This window comes from Saimiri boliviensis, chromosome 11, assembly GCF_048565385.1.
Source record: "Saimiri boliviensis isolate mSaiBol1 chromosome 11, mSaiBol1.pri, whole genome shotgun sequence".
Classification (NCBI taxonomy): Eukaryota; Metazoa; Chordata; class Mammalia; order Primates; family Cebidae; genus Saimiri; species Saimiri boliviensis.
Window position 1 is genome coordinate 92,073,457 of NC_133459.1, and position 26,986 is coordinate 92,100,442.

Sequence of the window (26,986 nt, forward strand, 5' to 3'; positions counted from 1 at the left end):
TACTTATGAAATGTTGTGTATGTGTATATGTACACAGCATGTGTCTGTGTGTGTATATATATATACATATATATATATATATGTATATATATATATATATATATATATTTGGACATATGATTATGGAGGCTGCAATCCCCAAGATAGAAAGCTGGATACTCAGGAAAGCATTTTCTTCTCATTAGACCTTGTCCTCCTCTGGCCTTTGGTTGATTGGATGACGCCCACCCACCATAGAGAGGGCAATCTGCTTCACTGAGTTTGTCTATTTTAGTGTCAATGTCATCCAGAAACACCCTCCAGCGCACACCCAGAAAAATGCTGGAACAAATGTCCTGGCACACCGGGGCTCGGTAAAAGTTATACACACAATGACCCATTATACAGGTCCTTTGACCTATGTGGGGTTTTCATATTTTTCTCCCAATTTGTAGCTTTTTATGCTATTACCGGTGTCTTGTGCTGATCAAGAATTTTTAATTTGTATAAAGTAGAATTCATGAATCTTTTCTGTAGTACTTTATGTTGATATGATAACGATGTATATTTTGTGTCTAACTCTACATCATGAATATTTCTCTTATGTTTGCTACTGTATGTTTTCTAGATTCGCAGTTTATGTTTAGTTCTATGATCGATTTTCAGTTACTTTTCGTGCAAGTATAGATGTTTAAGTGGATTTTTTTCTTTCTTTGTTATTGGTTTTTACTTCCACTTTTACTTCAAGTTCAGGAGCACATGTGCAGGACGTGCAGATTTGCTCCACAGGTGACCGTGTGCCATGGCCGTCTGCTGCACAGAGAATCCGGATCATCGCATTGCCTAGGTATTAATCCAGCATCCATTAGCATCTCTTCCTGATGCTCTCCCTTCCCCAACCCCCCACCGTCCATGTGTTCTCACCATTCAGCTCCCGCTTCTAAGTGAGAAGATGCAGGGTTTTGTTTTCTGTTCCTGGGTTAGTTTGCTGAGGATAAAGGCTTTCGACTCCATCCGTGTCCCTGCAAATGACATGATCTCATTTCTTTATGCGGCTGCATAGTATTCCATGGTGTATATATGCCACATTTTCTTTATCTAGTCTGTTACCATGTTTTTTGGTGTCTCCATCAAAGATCAATTGATCATAGACGAGTGGGTTTATTTCTCGGCTGGGTCGGCTTCCAAATACTTACTCATTTCCCCATATAGGTGTCTTTCCAGGCCTCAGAATCTCTGATGGTTTACCGGATGTTGTGTATGTTACCATATTGAGTGCTGGATATTTCTGTGTGCCTATGTATTTTTAGCTTTCTTCAGGGATGCAGTTAAATCACTTGGAAACAGTCTAATCATTTTCCGTCTTGTTTTTATGATTTGTGAGGTGGTCCAGAGCAGGGCTCGTGGCCTGCTACTGAGCAAAAACCTTTTTGAAACTCCTATCCTTTGTCCTGTGGATTATGAGTTAATTTGAGTTTCAATGATCATTCAGGCACCACTCCCAGCCCTGTGTGTGAGCCAGGCACCAGACTCTCTAATCTTTTCAAATGATTTTCCCTTTGACTTGGGAATATTTTCATCAAATGTAGGCTCTGATCTATACTTTCTTAATCAGCACTGTGCTGACGCAGTAGGGACACCCTCTGCGAGTCACAGTAATTTACTTTCTGCAGCTCTCTCCTGGCTGGATCCTATTTATGGGTTTTATGCTACTTTGGGTCTATGCTACCCTGGACACTCTGCTCAGTGTCCTTAACTCAAAGGTGTCCACTGGGGTCCTTTTCACTTTCTCCTCCCTGTACTCAGCTTGGAAGCTCTCTCACAGCAGTCAGTGGAAGCAATTGAGGGGCTCGGCTGTCTGGTTCACATCTCTCAAGGGTGACTATCCTTTTCTGCTTAATGTTCAGTGTCTTGAAACCCATCTTTTTGTGTATTTTATGTTCATGGAGAGTGTTCTCTCTTTCTGCAAGGAGTGAAAAACATACCTTTGTCTTTCATATACCATCTTTATTTCAGTCGCTTTTGGGAAACAAGTGGTTTTTGATTACATGAATGAATTGTATAGGGGTGAAGTCTGAGATTTTAGTGCTCCTGTCACCGGAGTAGTGTACAGTGTACCCTATATGCAGTAAAAATCCTGCTTTGAGTGTGAGGTGTGTTCCTCATGGATTGGGCCTACAGGCCATAACACCAGCTTCCCAGGAATCAGGAACAGTAAAACCCAACCTTGGGGAGAAAGGTTAATATTCTTCATGTGAGAACCAGGCTCTGGAGCTTCAGAACGTGTTTCATTCTTCAACAAAGGCATATATCAGATGTGATAAAATCCTGCTTGAACCCCAATCGTTCATGTTACTAAAAACATGAGTGTTTGGGGTTCAAGCAGGATTTTACCACATCTGATTTAATGTAGAGGAATTGAGAATACGGTTAGGAGAGAGGCTAACTAAGAGACAATGTATCATAAGCTTCTCTTAAATGAACTGAGATCAGGTAAAACTCGGAGTGCCTAACTGGGCTTGAGCCACCAACTTTTTAGTTAGCAGATAGAAGAACTCAAGAACTCCAGATCATGCAGCAGAAACCCAGGCACAGACCCTCTGCGCACACTCTCTCCAGCCTTCATGTTGCAGCACCCTGGGCTCCTCTGCCCAGGGCAATTGCAGCAGCTCCACAAACCATTCAGCCCATCTGCAGCTCCCATTAGGCGTCTGCAAAACAATCAGAGAATCAATTAGCAACAAAGTTGCAAGACTCTCCTTTGCCCAAAGGCAGAAGAAAAGACTCAAAATAAAAGTGAAGCCTCTATTTCACCCAGCTGAAACTTTCTTTTTCTTTTATTTTTTTCCTGACGGAGTTTCGCTCTTGTTACCCAGGCTGTAGTGCAATGGCCCAATCTCGGCCCACCGCAACCTCCGCCTCCTGGGTTCAAGCAATTCTCCTGCCTCAGCCTCCCGAGTAGTTGAGACTACAGGCATGTGCCACCATGCCTATCTAATTTTTGGATTTTTAGAAGAGACGGGGTTTCACCATGTTGACCAGGATGGTCTCGATCTCTTGTCCTCGTGATCCACCCGCCTCGGCCTCCCAAAGTGCTGGGATTATAGGCGTGAGGATACAAGTGAAATTTTACAACCCATTTGTCTAGATCTCGTAGCAAAGCCTGGTTTTCCCGGTGTTTGTGCCTTATCGCCAAAAGCCAAAATCATCAAGGACATGGCAGGCTCTGTCCTTCTCCCAGGGGGCACAGCCCTTCCCTCACATCCTCTTCCCACAAAACTGCGGAACACTGCTCCCAACCAACTCCTTCCTCCTGACAAGCTGGAACTCTGCAACTGTTCAAACAGCTTTTCATTTTTTTTTCCTGGAAATTCTGTTACTCCTATCTGGGTTTCCCACTCGTGCCCTTTTGGGTTGATCTTTCTTCTCTTTTATACTTTTGAAAGTTTCGTTTGATTTCTAAACTATATCCTTAATATGTTCCTCCAAAATCTCTCTCTCTCTTTTCTTATCCCTGATACTATGGTCTTCATTTTCATGAAGCATATTTTTAGTTGATCTCTGGATTAAGGAAAATGAAGACGGGCCAGGCCACCAATTCCACACACTGCCTAGATAAGGAGGGAAAGGGATTTCACTTCCTCAGTCCACAGAGCGGCCGTCGGCCAGGTAGGTTCATCCGGATAAAGGAGGAAGATGCTTTGGTTGAATAAAGGAAACTGCCCATCACTCACGTGTGGTTCCCAGTATCCTATGTACTGGCAGGAAACTGTGTTTTCTTTAATTGTGTGAAACATTATGCATAATGGTACACAAAATAGAAATGTGCAGGCTAATGAATCGCTACAAATGAACATAGCCCCACCTAGATTAACACCCAGAACCGGGGTAGGTTCCAGAGCTTTCCACCTGTCCCTTCCTGATCACAGCACCCTCCCTGCCCTCAGCAGTTACCACACACAACCGTGATGTTCCTTTTCTTGTTTATATTAAAATTTCTGCTGATGGTGCACTCCTAAGAGGCCTCAGTTTATCTGCAATCGTACACTGTGTGTTCCCTCGTGCTTGGCTTTTTTCCACTAACAAGGATGGATTTAATAATCATCACTGATTCTCATCTAGAATGACCTGGGACAGCTGGATTCTGATTCCGCAGAGAGACTCCACCCCTCACAAGCAGCCTGGCCTGCACTTCCATTTCATTTGAGAGATTCTTGTGCCTTAGACTCTGCAGAACCCCAGAAAAAGGGATTTGTAAATGAGGCCTGAGCGGGTGGGCAGTGGAGGGCCCGTTCTGCTCCTGACGCAGAACTTGGGGAGACCCAGTAGAAAAGAAAGGAGTCCCCAGAATCAGAAAAGGGGAGGAGAGATGAGAGGATTTTTTTTCTAGAACCAGGTTGGGGGATGAGAGACCAGAATGAGGTGTGTGTGAGGAGCAGGGTCAGGGGATGTTCGCTGCAGGGAGAGGTAGCCACTCTGGGGCCAGGAAAGAGAACCAACTTGTTATTCAGCTCACTCTCCTCCTCCTCCTCCTCTCTTCTCCTGTCTCTCCTTTATCATGTCTACCAGTTAACATTACATTCCCTGAACTGTCTCTTTACTCGGAATATCAAATTCCTTGTGTTATTGTTCCTCTGGCCACACATCAGAAACTCAACAAATTTTAGAAGTGTGGGGTCTGTGGGCTGGGAGAGGGCAGTATCAGCTAACCCTTAGGATTCTCTCAGAGCTCACTGGTTCTTAAATGGATGGGACCTTTGGTTGTCAAATTTCTCTCTCTTTCCTATAGGAGATGATAAGTCTAGATGCCTGCTCTATTCATGTTGACAAAGATGTTTACAAACTGGAAAGTGCCTTCTATCTGCTCCTGTGGGCAGCAATAGCCGCCATTTTGTGATCTGCTCAGCCATGTTGTGGTTTGCGTAAGTTTCAGTTAATGTTTCCTGTTGACAAGTTTCAGTTTCTGTTTCCCCCCCCACACCACCACCCCACCCCCCCCGCTGATAAGTTTCAGTAATGTTTCAGTTTCTGTTTCCTGCTGATAAGTTTCAGTTTCCTGAAACTTGCGTAGGCCGGAATTTCCCAACTCGGAATTTCCCAACGGCAAGCTACTCTTGCCCCGCCTCTCTGCCTGCGCCTATTTAAGCTGTGAGCTTAGCAACAATAAACGAGACTTGATCAGACTCCTGTCTTGTCTCCATTCTTTGCGTCTCCTGCCCATCCATCCCCACTCCCTCCCTTTGAGCTCCTGTTGTTATCCTGCAGGTCGGGACAGTCTGGCGCCCAACTTGGGGCTCGAAGTAAGAGGGACACAGTGAGGGACGTCGTTGAAGCCGGCCGGTTTGAAAGAAGAAACCCAGAGGAGGAGTCACCACGGGAACCTGCTGCGGCCTTGCTCTCTGGTGAGTAAACGACGATATTATGGGTCAGGAAATTAGTCAGCATGAGTTGTTTGTTGAAGGACTCAGCAAAGCATTAAAGGCGTGAGGAGTAAAGGTGAAAGTAAACTGGTTAAGCAAATATTTTGATTATATTAAGGATATTTGCCCCTGGTTCCCTCAAGAAGGAACCATAGATCAAAGATGTTGGAGAAGTGTAGGGGATGCCCTAAAAGATTATTGTGATGCTTTCGGGCCTCAAAAGGTCCCTGTAGCTGCTTTCTCATACTGGAATCTAATAAATGACATCATTGCCCAAAAACATGATGATCCAGTCATTGCTAATGTCATAACCCAAGGGGACACTTGCCTGAGAGACTCATGTAAAAATTTGTCCGATAAAAGCCCCTCCTTAAAAGAAGATTCGTTAGTTTTGGAAAAATCAGAACCCAAAGAGGGCAAGGAGAAAAAGTCAGGGGAAGCTGACTTAACGTCATTTGATAGCGACCCTGGTAAAGAGGAACAAAAACCCGCAGAGAGCGGTGGACCTGTGTGTTCCTTAGAGAAATTTGCTGAACGTGTAGCCACAGCCCTTAAACAAAAATTAGCTAACCCAAAATATCGAAAGAGGATTGTATGGCTAGCCAGTCGAGCCAATAATTCAGAGGACGAAGGCATTGATGAGGGTATTTATTGGGATGACCTTGAGGATGAAGTGGCTCGATACCAAAATTCTGATTGGCCGCCTGCCTCATTTCGGCCACCTCCGTATGTGCCTCAGCCTTCAGCTCCACCTATGGCTTTCCCTGCCATTGATCCTCAAAAAGAAATCCAATCTAAAATAGAATGTCTTAAAACTCAAATAAAGCTTGAAACTGAACATCAGGAACTTATTGAGCAATTAGAAAAAATCAAACTAGGAAAGGTAAAAGGGGATGCTTGCTTGCCCGTTACCCCTCCACCTTGTACCGGAGCCATACCTAGGCAGCGCCCTGTAACCATGGCGCCCTCCGGTACTGACCCTTTCATGTCCACTGCCTTTCCGGTCACTGAAACCATGAACCAACAAAATAACACCTGGTGACATCATAATGCATTTGATTTTAAGGTCATAAAAGAGTTAAAAACAGCGGTGGCACAATATGGTGCAACTGTCCCCTATACTACTGCCATTATAGAGTCTGTGGCTGAAAATTGGCTGACCCCCGGGGACTGGCAGACGTTAGCGCGAGCCACACTCCCGGTGGGGATTATTTATTATGGAAGTCAGAATATCATGAGTGTTGCAAAGAGACTGCTCGCCGCAATGCCCAAGGTAATAATAATTGGACCTTTGATATGCTAGCTGGCGAAGGCAATTTTGCCTCCAGTGACATGCAAATGCAATATGATGCTGGCCTGCATGCCCAAATACAGGCCGCGGGTATGAAGGCTTGGCGAAAGCTCCCTACAAAAGGGGATGTCAGCTCTTCTCTAACTACCATAAAACAAGGCCCCGATGAACCTTTCTCTGAGTTCGTTCATCGCCTTCTTACGGCAGCGGGCAGAGTTTTCCTGTTTCCTGCTGAAACTGGAACTGACTTTGTTAAACAACTTGCATTTGAAAATGCTAATGCTGCTTGCCAAGCCGCCATACGTCCGTATAAAAAAAGGACAGATCTTTCTGGCTACATCCGCCTTTGTTCTGATATAGGCGCCGCCTATCAGCAGGGCTTAGCAATGGCTGCCGCTTTACAAGGCTATACAGTCAAACAATTTTTAACTCATCAAACAAAAGGAAAATGTTTTCAGTGCGGAAATGTGGGACACTTTGCCAGGGATTGCGGGGCAGCAAGAAACCCTCCCCCTAAGGCTCCTGGCCTTTGCCCTCGATGTAAACGTGGCAATCACTGGGCAAACGAATACAAATCAAAAAGGGACACCCAGGGACAACCGCTTCTTCCATGGTCAGGAAACGGGCACAGGGGCCAGCTCCAGGCCCCAAACCAGAAACAAATTTTTGGGGCAGTCAGTTTTTTCCTGCAGGGCCATCAAACTCCCAGCAACAATCCGTTTCTACCCTCTACAGAGCCACAAAAGGAAGCGCAGGACTGGACCTCTCTTCCTCCACCCACACAGTATTAACACCTGAAATGGGGGTCCAGGCCTTGCCTATTGGTATTTTTGGACCACTGCCAGATGGCACATGTGGAATTGTTCTGGGACGTAGTAACCTAACCATGCAGGGCTTGCAGGTTCTTCCCGGATTAATAGATAGTGACTATTCTGGGGAAATTAAGGTTATGGTTACTTCTCCCAAGGTCATTAGTACCATTTCCCCTGGACAAAGGTTCGCTCAATTGTTATTGCTACCTATGGTAAAAACCAATAATCTTGCAAAAAAATGCCAGCGAGAGGATGCAGGCTTTGGCTCCTCAGATGTTTACTGGGCTCATTCTATATCTCATAATAAACCTATGATGACCTTGTGGCTAGATAAAAAAACGATTTGAGGGACTTGTAGATACTGGAGCAGATGTTACCATTATATGCAAATCTCAGTGGCCTCCCAGTTGGCCCAGTACCCCCACACTTACCAGCCTTACTGGCATTGGACAGTCTAAAAATCCAGAGAAGAGCTCTAAATTATTAGTCTGGAGGGATGAGCAAGGCCACACAGGAAACATTCAGCCTTATATTCTGGGAGGCCTTCCCTTTAACCTCTGGGGCAGAGATCTTCTCACCCAGTTGGGGATTGTAATTGGTAGCCCTAATGACATTGTCACTGCTCAAATGCTTAACAAAGGGTATGTCCCAGGCACTGGACTTGGAAAAAATAACAATGGGCTCCTACAGCCTTTACAGCCTAGTGGAAAAACCGATCGTACTGGCCTAGGGTATTTTCCCTAGGGGCCTCGGTCTTTCCTGTAGCCCACGCTGAAAAAATCACGTGGCTGTCGGATCAGCCCGTGTGGGTTGACCAATGGCCCCTCTCAAAGGAAAAACTAGCCGCTGCACAGCAGTTGGTACAGGAGCAGCTGCTGGCTGGACATATTGAACCTAGTAATTCTCCCTGGAATACGCCAATTTTTGTTGTAAAAAAGAAGTCAGGAAAATGGTGGTTGCTACAAGATTTAAGGGAAGTAAATAAATCCATGGTCCTTATGGGAGCTTTACAACCTGGCCTCCCTTGCCCTGTAGCCATACCTCTGGGATTCTACAAAGTTATTGTAGACTTAAAAGACTGTTTCTTTACTATCCCTCTCCATCCAGAGGATTGTAAGCATTTCGCTTTCAGCCTTCCCACAATTAATTTAAAGAGCCTATGAAGAGATATCAATGGAAGGTTTTGCCTCAGGACATGGCCAACAGTCCCACCTTATGTCAGTCATATGTGGCCATTGCCAATGCTGAAGTTAGAAAAGATTGGAAGGATGTGTACATAATCCATTATATGGATGATATACTTTTAGCAGCAACAAAAGAGGAGGTGGTCTTGTCTTGTTTCAAAAGTCTACAAACTGCCCTTACTGCTAGTGGATTAGTCATCGCCCCAGAGAAGGTGCAACTTACTGATCCCTACACCTACCTAGGATTTCAGTTAAGTGGAACTCGCCTATCGACTCAAAAGGTGCAACTCAGGCTAGACTGTTTAAAAACCCTCAATGATTTTCAAAAATTATTAGGAGACATAAACTGGCTGTTACCTTATCTAAAATTATGCAAAGCTGATCTCAAGCCCCTATACGATATATTGGTAGGGGATCCCAGTCCTACTTCCTTAAGACAACTCACCCCTGAAGCAAAGTCAGCTGTCAACTTAGTTAACCAAGCTATCAATAACCAAACCATCACCTTTTTCGATATTGACAAACCACTCCAATTTATTATATGTCACACCTCATTATCTCCCACAGCTGTGTTCTGGCAAACGGCTCCACTTATGTGGATCCGTCTTCCTAATATGCCCACTAAAGTCACTGAACCTTACTACCTTATGGTAGCCAGTCTAATTACCAAAGGAAGAACCCTAGGCAAGGAATATTTCGGACAGGAACCTAACAACATTGTCCAACCTTATACCAAACAGCAGATCCATTGGCTCATGCAGAATACTGAAGCATGGCCCATTGCACTTGCCTCATATACTGGCAACCTCGATAATCATTATCCTCCCAATAAGCTTCTAGATTTTGCCAAGAGACATGATTTCGTTTTTCCTAAAAATACCAGACTTCATCCCCTTCCAAATGGAATTACCATTTTCACTGATGGGTCATCCACAGGGCTTGCAGCCTTTGTTACCCCAAACCAAACTATCAGCTTTCAATCCCAATCTTCGTCTGCCCAATTAGCAGAGCTACATGCAGTTATAGCTGCATTTTCCATGTTTCCCAATGATCCTCTCAATGTTTATACAGACAGTGCATACATTGCTACCTCTGTCCCAAAGTTAGAAACAGCCCCATTCATAAAACACACCTCAACCACTGCAAAACTATTTTCTCAACTACAAAAGCTATTAATTTCCAGAACACAACCTTTTTACATTGGGCATTTACGTGCTCAATCAGGCTTACCCGGTCCATTAGCCTCTGGAAATGCCAAGGCAGACCTAGCCACCCGTGTTCTGTTAGTGCAACTCCCTAACACCCCTCTAGCTCAAGCACAACATTCACACAACTTGCATCATCTTAATGCTCAATCCTTAAGACTACTCCATCACATAACTAGAGAACAAGCCCGACAAATAGTAAAGTCCTGCACACAATGTGCCCCTCACTTACCGGTCCCACATCTTGGAGTTAACCCTTGAGGCCTCCTACCTAACGCTCTTTGGCAAATGGATGTCACCCACATCCCAGAATTTGGAAATCTTAAATATGTTCATGTCTGCATTGATACTTGTAGTGGATATATCTTTGCCACTTTGCAAACTGGAGAAGCCACAAAACATGTTATTGCTCATCTTTTAACTGCCTTTGCATCCCTGGGGTGTCCACGTAAAATCAAAACTGACAACGGGCCTGGTTATGTCAGTACAGCCTTCACTCAATTCTGTACTCACCTAAACATTCAACATGTTACAGGCATCCCGTACAACCCCCAGGGACAAGGCATAGTAGAAAGAGCCTATCTCACCATAAAACCAACTCTAAATAAAATAAAAAAGGGGGAATGGTACCCCCATAAGGGATCACCAAAAAACCTTTTATCACACTCCTTATTTATTTTAAATTTTTTAACACTGGATCAAGAAGGACATTCTGCTGCCGATCGACACTGGCATTTTAAATCCAAAAGCCATTATGCATCGGTAATGTGGAAAGATCCCATGATGGGCGCATGGCATGGCCCAGACCCGGTCCTGATTTGGGGTCGAGGATCAGGTGTGCATTTATGCCAAGGAAGCCGATTCAGCCAGGTGGCTTCCCGAGAGACTTGTAAAGCAAGTAGATACCAAAAAATCCGAAAAACCAACTCCACCCAGCAACGACAGCGAGCCCTGAGGGTCTTCTATCTTTTTCCTTTTTAGGAGTCAACAATGTCTATCGGTCCTGTTATACTCAGCAAACTCATGAGCTTCTTAAGATCACAAATTGAGGCCATAAAGATGCAGCCCATTCAGGTCCATTACCACAGGCTGGAAATGGCAGACCTAGAGATGGAGCTTGATTCATAAAACACAAAGGTTATACCTCTCCTCTCAGGGCACCCGGCGAGCTGAACCGGATAGCCAATGACGGGCAACTGAGGAGCATGAGTAAGGACACTCCGCCTAAGATAGAGAGGAAAACATTTTTCCCCTCTCCATGACGAATAAGGAGTCAATGTTCTCTCATGTGGGGTCCTCTGACCTAAGACAGGCACGGTTCCCACGGGTATAACTACCCCTCAGCCTAATTTCTAAATAAAATTAAAAAGGGGGACCTGTGGGCAGGAATAGCTGCCATTTTGTGATCAGCTCAGCCATGTTGTGGTTTGCAGTTTAATGTTTCCTGTTGACAAGTTTCAGTTTAATGTTTCCTGCCAATAAGTTTCAGTTTAATGCTTCCTGTTGACAAGTTTCAGTCTTTGTTTCCCAGCTGATAAGTTTCAGTAATGTTTCAGTTTCTCCACTGATAAGTTTCAGCAATGTTTCAGTTTCTGTTTTTCTGCTGAATGTTTCAGTTTCTGTTTCCTGCTGGTAAGTTTCAGTTTTGAAACTTACGAAGGCCGGAATTTCCCAACTGCAGGCTTCCTTTGCCCTGCCTCTCTGCCTGAGCCTATTTAAGCTGTGAGCTTAGCAACAATAAATGAGACTTGATCAGACTCCTGTCTTGTCTCCATTCTTCGCGTCTCCTGCCCATCCATCCCCACTCCCTCACTTCGAGCTCCTGTTGTTGTCCTGCAGGTCGGGACAGATAATGGCCTCCAGCTTCATCCATGTTCCTGCAAAGGAAATGATCTCTGGTTTAAGAAAGGTCAGGGAATTGCATAAGAGAATATTCACCTGAAATGGAGACAACACAAAAGATCAGCTTGCAAATAAACCTTATGAGAATCATAAACTATACAATCAAATTTTATTAATTTATATTATTGTATTCAAGAATGAAATTAATTATGTGGCACACATAAATCAACCACAAGTCTGAGACCACCACCATCACCAGCATCAGTCCCCAAAGAGCCTTCCTTCCACATTAGGAAATGATTGAGCCCAGATGTAACCTTAGTGATGCGTGAAATTGTAACTTACATAAACAAAAAGCCATTTTTGGTCATCTCCATTTGATAACACTGAGAGTTACATTACAGGTTCCCAGGAACAAGGGCATGTAAATGTACAGATTCTAGGTTTGACTACCACGATTACCTACCTAGATCAGACACACCTTCCTAAACTCATTCCACATGTAAGAAGAATTCCAAGAGTAAGGACCACTGGTGTATTTACTAGGCAGTCGGTCACTGTCTGTTTACAATGAAAATAGACGGGGCTACCTTTTTTCCTTGTCCAGGCTATCCATCAGTAAAGGGAGATCATAGCAACTGAAAGAAACAGTGCTTTGTGTCTATAAATAACTCTGTATTTTATAAAAGTTTTATAAAACTTTTAATAATAAAGTTTTATAAAACTTTTAATAATAAAGTTTTATACAGAGTTATTTATACTGCCTCTATTTATCCTATTGAGAAATTAGTTCATATTGTACCGGTAACTCAAAGATAATTCATCACTCTAAAATTAACTAAAAGAACTAAATTAGTAGCAGAGATAAACCTTGTCATGGATCAGAAGACTTGTTATAGTTAAAAAGTCAGTTGGTCCCAAATTGGTGTCCAGATTCAATGCAATTCTAATAAAAATTCTAACTGGGCCGGGCGCGGTGGCTCAAGCCTGTAATCCCAGCACTTTGGGAGGCTGAGGCGGGTGGATCACGAGGTCAAGAGATCGAGACCATCCTGGTCAACATGGTGAAACCCCGTCTCTACTAAAAATACAAAACATTAGCTGGGCATGGTGGTGCATGCCTGTAGTCCCAGCTACTCAGGAGGCTGTGGCAGGAGAATCGCCTGAACCCAGGAGGCGGAGGTTGCGGTGAGCCAAGATTGCGCCATTGCACTCCAGCGTGGGTAACAAGAGTGAAACTCTGCCTAAAAAAAAAAAAAAAAAAATTCTAACTGGCATTTTGGTAGTAATTTACAAGCTGACTCTACCATTTATATGGAAATGTCAATGATCAGGAACAATAAAAGAGCAATATTATAAAAGAACAATGGTGAACGAATTCACTACCTATTTCCAGAATTACTATACAGCTATGAAAATCAGGATCATGTGTTTTGTTGAAGAAAATAAAAGAACATATAATCAGTGAAACAGAAGACAGAATCCAAAAATAGATCCTCACATATATGTTGCATTAATTAGGACATATATATATATATACATATATATATATATATATATATATATATATTTAACTTTTTGAAGGTTTGTATCATTATCTCCAACAGGGAACACAAAAAGAAGCCACAATATAGGAGATATTATACTTATTGCCAACAAAGGATTTTTTTAAGAGTATACATATAATGCAGTCTGATACAACAAACAGAACAAAGAAATCATTTCTCAAAAGACTTGAATAGATATTTCAGAAAAGAAAATACATGAATGGTCAATTAGCACATAAAAAGATACTCTACTAATCATCAGGGAGAAATCAATCAATACAACAATGAGATACCAGAACATCCCCTTTGAGAATGGCTAAAATTTCAAAGGCCAAAAATACCACAGGTTCGTGAGCATATAAAGCACATGGACGTCTTGTACTTGTGGAATGAAAACTTGTATGACTCTTTGAAAATCTAATAGTTTCTTAAAGGTTAAACAAATACAGATCAGATGGACAGCCATTCCATTTATAGGAATTTACACACTATGTCTACACAATGATCTGTATGTGTGTTTCTGGACCAAACTAAAGGGCAGGCCACTATTTCTTGTGGCCCAACATTGAGATGCAGGTGAACTGGGAAGAGAGTTTTTATTTCTGCAGCTGGTTCCAGGGAGATGTCCTGGAAATTATGACCAGACCAACTCAAAATTACAAAGTGTTCTAGAGCTTATGTGCCTTCTAGGCTATATGTGTATGTGTACGTGTGCATTCATCTAGACATATAAGTGTCTAACTTCTTTTAATCTATAGCTAAAGTCTGAGTCCTGAAGCCCTTCCTCTGGAGTCTCAGTAAATTTACTTAATCTACATGGGTCCAGGTGCTAGAGTGATCACCCTTATCTTGTCTTCTGCTAAATCAGGGAGGTTTGGGGAGTTCCTTCAGACCTCCAATAAACTTGTTAGTGGAGGCCTGGGGAGTTTCTCCAGACCCCCAGTGTAATTTGTTTAATCCTAAATGACTCCTGGTAAGAATTGCTTTGTTATTTTGTCATGCTTTAAGGCCAGGAAAACCTAGGAAAAACTTTTGGTGGGCATTTCTTACATTCCAACCTTTGTATAATGGCACTGTCTTTTTTTTTTTTTTTTTTTTTTTTTTTTTTTTTAGGTATTTAGCTTACTCACTCAGTTGCTACTCAAACAGTTGTTATGAAAGCCTGCGTTAGTGAGACCTGGCCTGCCACGTGTGGTTGCTCATGATAGTTTCTTCATCATAGCCCAAACCGTAACAAGTGAATGTATGAACAAACATGGCATAGCCACACAAAGGAATACTACTCAGCAATTACAAGGCATTAACTGGTAAAGCAAACACTCATGTGGATGGATTTTTAAATTAAGTCGATGCATGAAAGAAGGCAGAAACAAAATAACATAGGTAGAATTTCATTTATAGAAAAGGGTTACAAATACCTAAAATGACAGTGGCTCACTGGGGCTGAGGGTTGAAAGACTGATGAACTGCAAAGGGGTACAAGAGACTTTGGGGCTTATGGAAATTCCTCTGTCTTGGTGGTGGCAGTAGTTCCGTCAGTGTATACATTCGGAAACCTGGCTTGAATTACGCATTTTAAAGTGGTGCAGTCTCTTGTGCCTAAATCACACCTTTATAAAGCTGATTCGATCATCTTAATTTCTGAATACTAACAATTAGCAGCTTGAAAATGAAATTCAATAAAACATAAAAGAGATTAATACCCAGAATCACTACAGGCTTCAGAATACATATAATGAAGCAGGTACAAGTTCCATAAAAGCAATTGGAGAGAGAAATTCAAGAAGACTAAATAGAGAAATACATAGCATGTTCATTGACTCGATTTGGTGAGCAGATTACAGCAACACAATTCAGATTAATATTCCTAGTAGGATATTTTAGAAAAATTTAATCGCCAATTTCAGAATGTATTTGAAACTCAAAGAACCTAGAATAGGCCAGTTGGTCTTGAAGAAGCAGTAGGTCGGAGGACTTACTCTGCCAGGTTTCAAACCTGATTTTAAAGCTACAGTAATTTCAAAACGATAGGACTGGCGTGAGTATCCATAAATATATCAAGTCAAAGAATACAGATTCAAATGATATGCCCACATATGTACAGTTGAACTTTTTTTACTGGAATCTTTTTTACGAAAAAAAAAAAAAAAAAAAAAACAAATCTGCAAAACAAAATAGTTTTCCAACCACACTCAGGAGGGGTATAGGTAGGGGGAGGTGTCTGTCCATCTAGCCCTGTCCCCCAGCTCATGTGGTTTTGGCAGTAACAAGGGGTGTGGGGTAACAGCCCTGAAATAAAAATGGTGTATGTGTGTATGGGAAGGAAAGGGGTGCAAAGCTGTGGGGAGCAGAGGAGGGAAGCGACAGAGGAGGTCACCAGGGGGAACGCTGAAGGTGGGAGGTCATTTCATGATATTTCTGGTCGGTGAAATTGCCGAGGACACCTTCTTTGTCCATCAGCAGGCGTAGCGTCTTGGCAGTGCTGGCGACAGTGACATTGGAAGTGGAGGCTCCATCGATGTTCTTGGTACGAAGGTCCCAGGACAAGTCCTGCAGCAGTGAGTCCGGACCACAGAACATTTCTGCCCCCGCAGTATCGGCCCATTCACGAAAAATCTTGACCAGTCGGAATCTTGCCCTGTCACCCAGGCTAGAGTTGGTTTGCTCTGCGGTGTGGGTTGCTTTTGTATCTGGAATGTGTCTGACGTCCTGAGACCTGGACCCATTTCAGGGAGCTTTGAGAGGAGCCCAAATCACTGACGGAATTGGACGGTGTGGGGAGATGCTTCAGCAGCATGAGGGAAAGTGGAGGAGCAAGACCAGGTCACAGTGAGAGACAATGAGCATCATCAACCACCCCGACCATGACCATGATCCTACCAGGTTCTGTTAGGGGAAGGCAACAACACATCAATGGTGTTACAGCAAACACGAGTGTGTGTGCATGTGTGTGTGTGTGTATCTCCAACAATATTCCATAAGAACTGTTCATGGCCCTGTTCCTTCTCCTTTCAATACACGGAAAAACTAAATGAAAACGGCAAAATAACATCAGGTTTACCAGACTTCCCAAAATGTATGGTCACACACGTTTTCAGGGGATATACACAAATGATTTTGATCACTTGATACCTTGAAAAGAGCTCTCGTGAGACGGAATGATATTGGTAAGTGACAAGTATGAAAAAAGTGTTCACTGACATCAAAGCAACAAATCAACCCACAGATAGAGGAAGAGCTTTGCACTTAGGGATGTGAACTGCTCGTAAGTGTAATGAAAAGCCAGGATGCTGTCTCTGTGAGAGAAAAGAAATCAACATAATAATGGGAGGCAGTCAGGAGAATACTGAGCCAGGGGAGAAAATATTTTTAAAAATAAATTATTCATTAACTTTTCAGTAGGTACAGAAGAGAAATGCAGAACCCAGAAGATGTCATGGCAGTCTAAAAGTTTGACATCTTTCATGTGTGGAAGAGCCTTAAGATCTGTTTTAACTTAGAGAAGTTGGGGGTGACTCCCTGAAGACCACTAAGAAAATATAACCTTTTGGGAAATTGTCTCTATCTTGATGATTTTATACCCACAAGAGAAGGACAAAGAGGAATGTGCTTAGACGAATTAAGAGGTGAGTCTGCAGCACTGTCACAAGGCTGTGCGAATCCTGAGAGGGACTGCTGAGGAAATGGTCCCCATCAGGGACTCTCAGGTGAGACCAGGGGGCCTTGGGTTTCAGCACAGCCTGGGCAATTGGAATGCAGGGCTCCGGAGATTCCATGACACCCCCACCTTCGAATTCTGTTATGGCAACTGCAGACGGTTACCTGGCACACTGGCTGCGACCTCCCTCACTCTTGTAGAGTCTGAGCTACAGGCAGTGCCTTCGGCTCTGAGCTCAGGCGTCCTACACGCTGTTTCTGCTGTTAAAGACTCTAAAGTGCTGTGGGGTGTTGATCAAGGTCTTCTTAACCGTAAGTCAACCATCCCAGCTGTTGTCCTCCCTCAGTGCTGACTACACCTATTCGGTTTCACTGGGTTTTGACCCATCTTGTGTTTGGGTTTCTTCTCCCTAGTCCCTGTTATTCCTCTTCTGCCACCAACGTCAGCACGGTGGTATCTGCTGGACATTTATCCAGGGAGAGGGCAGAGATGAACATCCTAGAAATCAACCTGGAATTGCGCTCCCAGCTGGCAGAGAGTCAACGGCAGTTCCAAGACCTCAAAGAGAAATTTCTTGTAAGTCAAGCTACTGCCTACTCTCTGGCCAAGCAGCTCAAGAAATTCAGTAAGTTCTATCAATTCACTATCACCAAAGTGACGAATAAGCGCCTGCTTCTCTCTGAGATACTCAATGGTCCCTTCATCTAAATTAATTTCATCCTTTCCTTAGTTCTAGGAAAATAGAAATGGGTATTTTAACTTCATGGTGTTAAGGATGGCAAAGGGAGGCACGATGCGTTTAGCAGCGTTTCCACGTTAGCGGTCCCGTGTGAGGTGGGACTAGAGTTACAATCCTGCTTACTGACTCTGACACAGGCACAGACGCACTTACTTTCCTCAGCAAGATGCTCAATCCTGTTTACGAGAATCCTTTCTGTATCCTGTAAGATCCCGCAGACAGATAACTTGTAGTGTATTGGTAAATGTCTAGGACCAAAGAACTGCCGTTCAGTTTAAGCTTCTTTGAGGCCCAGTAGGCAAATCTCTGTTCTGGGGACCCCGGGGGAAACGTGGTGACAGTACAGAGTACCTGCTCCAAGGAGCTGAAGGAGGAGACTGCTCCTGATGGTAAGCGTGGCATCTGTACGTGAGGGCATCCAGAGCAGGAAGTGCCCTGGGGAGAGGGAAGTCCTGCCTCTTGGGGCAAAGGCTCTTATTCTAAAGAGGAAGACAGATGGCACATTAGTCATTGTGGAGGTCACAGTGTGGTGTGTGGAGTAGGGAGCCTGGGCCCGACTCCTGGGCTCCATCCAAGTGGCCTAGCTTCTCTCTGCCTCAGTTTCCTCATCTGTTCGTGGGTATTATACTAATACCTACCTCTGTAAATTGCTGCAATAAATTACATGAGCTGTTTCTTCTAAATCTCCTAGAACAATGCTTGGCACAGAGTAAACACTATTAGTTCTTTATTCTACTATTTCTAACAATTCAAACTTTATTAGTATTTGGCCATATTTCTTTTATGATTTCAGGGTCTAATGCCTCATATCTTATGCCATTATATTCAGATCGGATTTTTCAAATCTTTGACAAATTTGTGCTTGAAATTCCCAGTTCCAGGGAATCCATGAGTCCCATAGCCCTAAGGGCATTTCCTACTGTCCAGAATATCAGTACTTCATGCCCCCATAGAGTGTTCGAGAGGAGACGCTGCAAGGCTCGGGAACATGGGCATAACTAAGAGTCAGACCTTGGGGGCTGTGAATTCTGACTCTGTCTCATTCCAGGTGAATTATCTTGACAAGTCACTTGATTTGTGCCATTGAGTTTCTTTTTCCCCGTCTCTAAGTTGGAGAGAGAGTATCAGATGCCAGCAAGTTGGGAGGTTGATAATTTAAAATGAGGAAATGCCTTGCTGGAGCCTGATAGTGGGATGCTTTTGTCCTTGGGACGGACACTGCCACCTGCCATGTAGGCAGTGACCACAGCAGCCTGTCCAGCCTTCCACTGAGGCAGGCGTGACTGTCTTTTCTCAGAGTGTGAAGAGTACAAAGACATCGTAGACTCTGTGCTGAGGGATGAAATGCGGTTCATAGAGGAGAAGCTGGCAGAGAAGCTGAGGCAAGCTGAGGAGCTCAGGTGAGCAGACGCCGGGGGGACAGGCAGGTGGGCAGGGCTGTGATCTCTGACGTGCAGCAGTTCAGCTGGGAGAAGCAGGAGCTAAGCTGGGCCTGGACCAGGACAGGCATTTCCATGGCAGGCACATTTCACACCAACACTCATGAAGCAGAACAGGAACCTTAGCGAGTTACGGGTTGCAGTTGTTCCCTGAGCTGTGTTTACTCTTTTGATAACAACTAATCTTGAGCCCAAATTTGCATATCCAAAATTAATTACAAGAAAGTGAACCACCCAGCAGCATTTAGTACAATCCATCCCATTTACGCTGAGAGTCACCTTCTGGCTGACTGCAGCAACTCATTCGGTCAGTCAATGCTGCCTTCTTGACCTGTCGTTCTTTTCCTCTTTCATCTTTACAATTCACCCCTTCTGCACCTGGCCACATTTCTGTGCATGGCTCTGTTTCCAGTCACTGCCCGATGCACTATGTGAATTTTCACGTAAAAATGTCCATGGCTAAAGTGAGGAGCTGAAAGGACATCCTCTTGAAACCGATTCAGGAAGACACTGACTTTTGTTTCCAGAAGAAAAAAATGAATGGAACTTCACAGAGGGTCTCACAGGAGCTCCCTCTGATACAGAAGAAGCCTCCAAGGTTCAAGCAATTCTCCTGTCTCGGCCTCCCGAGTAGCTGGGACTACAGGTGTGCACCACCATACCTGGCTCATTTTTGTATTTTTAGTAGAGACAGGGTTTCACCATGTGGGCCAGGCTGGGTTGGAACTCCTGATCTCGGGTTCTGCCCACCTCAGCATCTCAAAGTGCTCAGATCACAGGCATTGAGTCACCATGCCATGCTTTTAAAAATAAATAAAGATTTACTTATTATTATATTATATATACATAATACAGCAGCCGTATTCTGTTGCAGAGAATGGAGGATTTTTTGTTCCCTCTTAAACAGACCCTCCTCTTTGCTTTCTGGGACCACTACCTTATGCCTCATGTCAAAACCATTTGGGAATTCCTGGGTTTCAATTCCTTGTGATTTAATCTTTGTCACCTCAAAATATATAGATATAAATATGGTGTAGATATAAACACACACACATATTTCTCTGGACCACAGGCATTTTCCCAAACATGTGACCTTCTGCTTGGAGGGCTCCTTGAGGACATTCTCACATAAACCTCCATTGCAGTATCAGAACTGATCACTCATCACTTTCCGTTATTAAACCTTCTCTGCTATCTCACCGTAGGGAATATAAAGCCCTGGTTCACTATCAGGCAAAGGAGCTGACCCAGTTACGAGAGAAGTTACGGGAAGGGAGAGATGCGTCCCACTCACTGAATCAGCATTTTAAGGCCTTCCTCACTCCCGATGACCTTGACACGTCCCAGGGTAAGGACCTTCGAGTGCAGCCAGCTAAGGGGCGCAGGCTGGCAGATGGTTACATCAGCAAGCTCAGCCCCGGTAAGGTAGGCACAGGCCCTGATGACACACAGCCCCAGGCTTATGAAAGTCCCCAGATAGTGACACATAAATAATGACAATTTTATTTCGTTTCACTAAAAATTCGTAACCATGACATGACCAGGAATTCCTGGGCCAAAACTGAGATGGAAAACCCATGGAGTTCGAGGTCACAGTTTTGCAAATGTCTCCTCATTTCTTGCTGGAACGCGGTCTTTAGGGCAAGAGGTGGCATGCATCTAGTTTTAAAGGACAAGAAGGAGACTGTGACAGGAGGCCGAGTGTTAGAGTAAAAAGCGCCCTGGACTAAGAATGAGGGTTCCAGGCTCTATCTTCAGCAATGTCTTTAGGAACTGTGGGGAACCAATTAATTTATCCTTCCTGAGTTCCTGTCTCTAAATCTGTAAAGGCAGACAAATTGTCTCTTGCATTCAAATGTGGGAAGACTTACGACTATATTTCACGATGAGATAAAGCCCCTTGCTGTGTGGTGTTAAAGAAGGCACTTGACGTGGTGGCATTTGGTGGTAGGAAGCCATCTACTTGAAGCACTCCATGTGGAGCGTGTATTCCTGGATAAGACAGCAGAAGTCGATTGGAGGGCCCACGAAGTCGCTTGGAGGGCCCACGAGTGGAGTACTGTGGGACAAGTTAGTTTGTCCTGTCATAAGAGAAAGATACTGGTTTTAAAGTAAGCTGTAACAAAACACAGAGCCTATGCCTGGGTATCAGAAGTGAGGCAGGGTTGGGGAGACAGCTGCTGAAGCTTAGAGAGAGGCTGGGCAAACCTCCAGTAACATGGGGAGCAAGATGGCTTTTCACTATTTGGCCAATCTTGATGGTGACCCTCCAAATCAGAAACAGGTTGCCTCATGAATCAGGAAAACCTGTCTGATTAAAAATAAAATATGAGAGTTTTCAGTACAATGCAGACCCATAGATGCATGTTCATGTCTCAGTACACATAGGGCTGACTATGATTCCCGTGAGTGAAGTGGGAAATATCGGAATAGATGCATCTGTATTTCCAGAAAATGATGAAGAGGAGGATGAAGATGATACAGATGATGAGGTCGATGAAGTACAGGAATCAGCTGCCCCCAGGTAACACTGAATAATCAGGAGGGGTAATTGGTGGTGAAATATGGAAAAGGTCTCAGAAAGAACACAAGGCAGGTGAGGGTAGTCACAGATTCCAGATGCAGGATACAGAGAGCTGCAGAGTGCGCTGATTTCACCCACTCACCAACAAGAAAATAGCCCTGTTAACATCCTTGTCCATTGTCTTCATGGTACCTGTAAGCACGACCCTCGATGACCTCACTAGCCTTCGGGACTTCCTGCACACACAGAGGAGACCTGTCCTCCCCTGTAGTGAAACCAGGACGAGATGCAAAGCTGCTTTCCACATGGTTGTCTTTAGACTCCTGTTAGGGATGGTAAACAGCAAAGAGGCAAGAAGCAGAGGAATTGGGAAGCATCTAGCACAGCTAAATGCCAAGAAGAGTACCTGGAAAAATCTACATTTCCTGTCACAATGTGAAAATTTTAAAAAGTCCAGGAGGCACACCATCTCAGGGATCTACCGTGGCTCAGACACCTGTATTTCCTTGCCCACAGTATGTTAAATACAACCCAGGTTAGACACACTGTGGCAGCTGTCTTTGCTTCTGTGTGTGTGCTGTGAAGACTGTACCATACAGAAGCAGCTGAGTCTCTGTCTTCCTCAGCTCCTGTCTGTCCAGTGCAATGAACACCAGCTGCTCTCTTCCTCTCTGGTTCCCATGGCAGCCATGCTCTGTTGCAGAGAGAGAAGGATTGCCTGTTGTCTCTTAAACAGACCATCCCCTTTGCTTTCTGGGACCACTACCTTATGCGTCTTGTCAAAACCAGCTGGAAAATCCTGGGGTCCAATCCCTCCTTGTTTAATCTTTGTCATCCAAAAGCATATAGATATAGATATAGATATAGATATAGATATAGATATAGATATAGGTACAGATATAGATATAGATATTGTACAGATACATACATACATACACACACACACACACACACACACACACAGACATTTCTCTGGACGAGAGGCACTTTCCCAAACATGTTGTGACCTTCTGCTTGGAGGGCTCCTTGAGGACATTCTCACATAAACCTCCATTGCCGTATCAGAACTGATCACTCATCACTTTCTGTTATTAAACCTTCCCTGCTATCTCACCGTAGGCAATATAAAGCCCTGGTTCACTCTCAGGCACAGCTGGCTAAAGGACACAGGCTGGCAGAGCGTTATATCAACAACCTCAGCCCAGGTAAGGTGGGAACAGGCCCTGATGACACACAGCCTCAGGCTTATTAAAGTCCCCAGACCGCCACACCTCCACAATGACAATTTTTTTTTTTTTTTTTTTTTTTTGAGATGGAGTTTCGCTCTTGTTACCCAGGCTGGAGTGCAATGGCGCAATCTCGGCTCACCACAACCTCCGCCTCCTGGGTTCAGGCAATTCTCCTTCCTCAGCCTCCTGAGTAGCTGGGATTACAGGCACACGCCACGATGCCCAATGTATTGTTAGTAGAGACAGGGTTTCACCATGTTGACCAGGATGGTCTCGATCTCTAGACCTCATGATCCACCCACCTTGGCCTCCCAAAGTGCTGGAATTACAGGCTTGAGCCACCACGCCTGGCCCACAATGACAATTCTATTTCCTTCCGCTAAAAATTTGTAACCATGACATTACCAGGACTTCCTGGGCAAAAACTGAGATGGAAAACCCATGGGGTTGGAGGTCACAGTATTGCAAATGTTTCCTCATTTTTTGCTGGAACGTGGTCTTTGGGGCAAGAGGGAGCATCCGTCCAGTTGTAAAAAAACAGGAAAGAGGCTGTGAAAGGAGGCAGCATGTTAGAGTAAAAAGAGCCCTGACTAAGCCTGAGGGTTCCAGGCTTTATCTTCAGCAGTGTCTTTAGCAACTGTGAGGAACTGATTAATTTATCCTTCCTGAGTTCCTGTGTCTACATCTGTAAAGGCAGACAAATTGTCTCTTGCATTCAAATGTGGGAACACTTACGACTATATTTCACAATGAGACAAAGCCCCTTGTTGTGTGGTGTTGGAGAAGGCACTTGACGTGGGGGCATTTGGTGGCAGGAAGCCGTCTATTTGAAGCACTCCACGTGAAGCGTGTGTTCCTGGATAAAACAGCGGAAGCCTCTTGGAAGGCCCACAAAGTCCCCGATGTGTGGAGTACTGTGGGACAGTTAGATTTTCCTGTCGTTAAGAGAAAGATACAGGTTTTAATATAAGCTGTAACACGACACAGAGCAAGTGCCTGGGTATCAGAAGTGAGGCAGGATTGGGGAGACAGCTGCTGAAGCTTAGAGAGAGGCTGGGCAAGCCTTTAATAATATGGGGAGTAAGATTTCTTTTCACTATTTGGCCACATCTTGATGGGACCCTCCAGATCAGAAACACGTTGTCCGACGGATTATAGAAACCTGTCAGGTTAAAGATAAAATATGGGCGTTTTCAGTACAATGCAGACCCATAGATGCGTGTTCATGTCTCAGTACATGAACAGTCAGTACATAGGGCTGACTGTGATTCCAGTGGGTGAAGTGGGAAATATCTGAATAGATGCTTCTGTAGTTCCAGAAAATGATGAAGAGGAGGATGAAGATGATACAGATGAGGAGGTCGATGAAGTACAGGAATCAGCTGCCCCCAGGTAACACTGAATAATCAGGAGGGGTAATGGGTGCTGAAATATGGAAAAGGTCTCAGAAAAAACACAAGGCAGGTGAGGGTAGTCACAGATTCCAGATGCAGGATACAGATAGCTGCAGAGTGCGCTGATTTCACCCACTCACCAACAAGGAAATAGCCCTGTTAACATCCTTGTCCATTGTCTTCATGGTACCTGTAAGCAGGACCCTCGATGACCTCACTAGCCTTCGGGACTTCCGGCACACACAGAGGAGACCTGTCCTCCCCTGTAGTGAAGCCAGGACGAGATGCAAAGCCGCTTTCCACATGGTTGTCTTTAGACTCCTGTTACGGATGGTAAACAGCAAAGAGGCAAGAAGCAGAGGAATTGGGAAGCATCTAGCACAGCTAAATGCCAAGAAGAGTACCTGGAAAAATCTACGTTTCATGTCACAATGTGAAAATTTTAAAAAGTCTAGGAGGCACACCATCTCAGGGATCTACCGTGGCTCAGACACCTGTATTTCCTTGCCCACAGTATGTTAAATACAACCCAGATTAGACACACAGTGTGGCAGCTGTCTTTGGTTCTGTGTGTGTGCTGTGAAGACTGTACCATACAGAAGCAGCTGAGTCTCTGTCTTCCTCAGCTCCTGTCTGTCCAGTGCAATGAACGCCAGCTGCTCTCTTCCTCTCTGGTTCCCATGGCAGCCATGCTCTGTTGCAGAGAGAGAAGGATTGCCTGTTGTCTCTTAAACAGACCATCCCCTTTGCTTTCTGGGACCACTACCTTATGCGTCCTGTCAAAACCAGCTGGAAAATCCTGGGGTCCAATCCCTCCTTGTTTAATCTTTGTCATCCAAAAGCATATAGATATAGATATAGATATAGATATAGATATAGATATAGATATAGATACAGATATAGGTATAGATATAGATATAGATATAGATATACTACAGATACATACATACACACACACACACACACACACACACACACACACACACACACATTTCTCTGGACGAGAGGCACTTTCCTAAACATGTTGTGACCTTCTGCTTGGAGGGCTCCTTGAGGACATTCTCACATAAACCTCCATTGCCGTATCAGAACTGATCACTCATCCCTTTCCGTTATTAAACCTTCTCTGCTATCTCACCATAGGCAATATAAAGCCCAGGTTCACTCTGAGGCAAAGGAGCTGACCCAGTTACAGGAGAAGTCACTGGAAGGGAGAGATGCGTCCCACTCACTGAATCAGCATTTCAAGGCCTTCCTCACTCCTGATGACCTTGACACGTCCCAGGGTCAGGACCTCCGAGTGCAGCTGCCTAAGGGGCGCAGGCTGGCAGATCGTTATGTGAGCAGGCTCAGCCCAGGTAAGGTGGGCACAGGCCCTGATGACACACAGCCTCAGGCTTATGAAAGTCCCCAGATCGCGACAACTCCACAATGACAATTTTACGTCTTTCCACTAAAAATTCGTAACCATGACATGACCAGGACTTCCTGGACAAAAACTGAGATGGAAAACCCATGGAGTTGGAGGTCACAGTATTGCAAATGTCTCCTCATTTCTTGCTGGAACGTGGGCTTCGGGACAAGAGGTGGCATTTGACCAGTTTTAAAGGACAGGAAGGAGGCTGTGGCAGGAGGCAGGGTGTTAGAGTAAAAAGCGCCCTGGACTAAGAATGAGGGTTCCAGGCTCTATCTTCAGCAGTGTAGTTAGCAACTGTGAGGAACTGATTAATTTATCCTTCCTGAGTTCTTGTCTCTACATCTATAAAGGCAGACAGATTGTCTCTTGCATTCAAATGTGGGAACACTTATGACTATATTTCACGATGAGATAAAGCCCCTTGCTGTGTGGTGTTGGAGAAGGCACTTGACGTGGGGACATTTGGTGGCAGGAAGCCGCCTATTTGAAGCACTCCACGTGGAGCGTGTGTTCCTGGATAAGACAGCGGAAGCCTCTTGAGGGCCCACGAAGTCTCCGATGTGTGGAGTACTGTGGGACAAGTTAGTTTGTCCTGTCGTTAAGAGACTGATACAGGGTTACTGTAAGCTGTAACAGGACACAGAGCAAGTGCCTGGGTATCAGAAGTGAGGCAGGATTGGGGAGACAGCTGCTGAAGCTTAGAGAGAGGCTGGGCAAGCCTCCAGTAATATGGGGAGCAAGATGTTTTTTCACTATTTGGCCACATCTTGATGGTGACCCTCCAAATGAGAAACACGTTGCTTCATGGATCACGAAAACCTGTCAGGATAAACACAAAACATGACAGTTTTCAGTACAGTGCAGACCCATATATGCATGTTCATGACTCAGTACACATAGGGCTGACTATGATTCCAGTGGGTGAAGTGGGAAATATCTGAATAGATGCTTCTGTAGTTCCAGAAAATGATGAAGAGGAGGATGACGATGATGCAGATGAGGAGGTCAATGAAGTACAGGAATCAGCTGCCCCCAGGTAACGCTGAATAATCAGGAGCGGGTAATGGGTGGTGAAATATGAAAGAGGTCTCAGAAAGAACACAAGGTAGGTGAGAGTAGTCACCAATTCCAGATGCAGGGTACAGATAGCTGCAGAGTGCACTGATTTAACCCACTCACCAACAAGGAAATAGCCCTGTTAACATCCTTGTCCATTGTCTTCATGGTACCTGTAAGCAGGACCCTCGATGACCTCACTAGCCTTCGGGACTTCCTGCACACACAGAGGAGAACTTTCCTCCCCTGT

The 26,986-nt window shown here is 44.4% G+C and overlaps 1 pseudogene; it reads left to right on the forward strand.

Moving 5' to 3' along the window:
* Positions 1-3,554: 3,554 nt before the first annotated feature.
* The window catches only part of LOC141579954 (NBPF family member NBPF4-like), a 37,409-nt pseudogene continuing 13,977 nt past the window's right edge, over positions 3,555-26,986 (forward strand).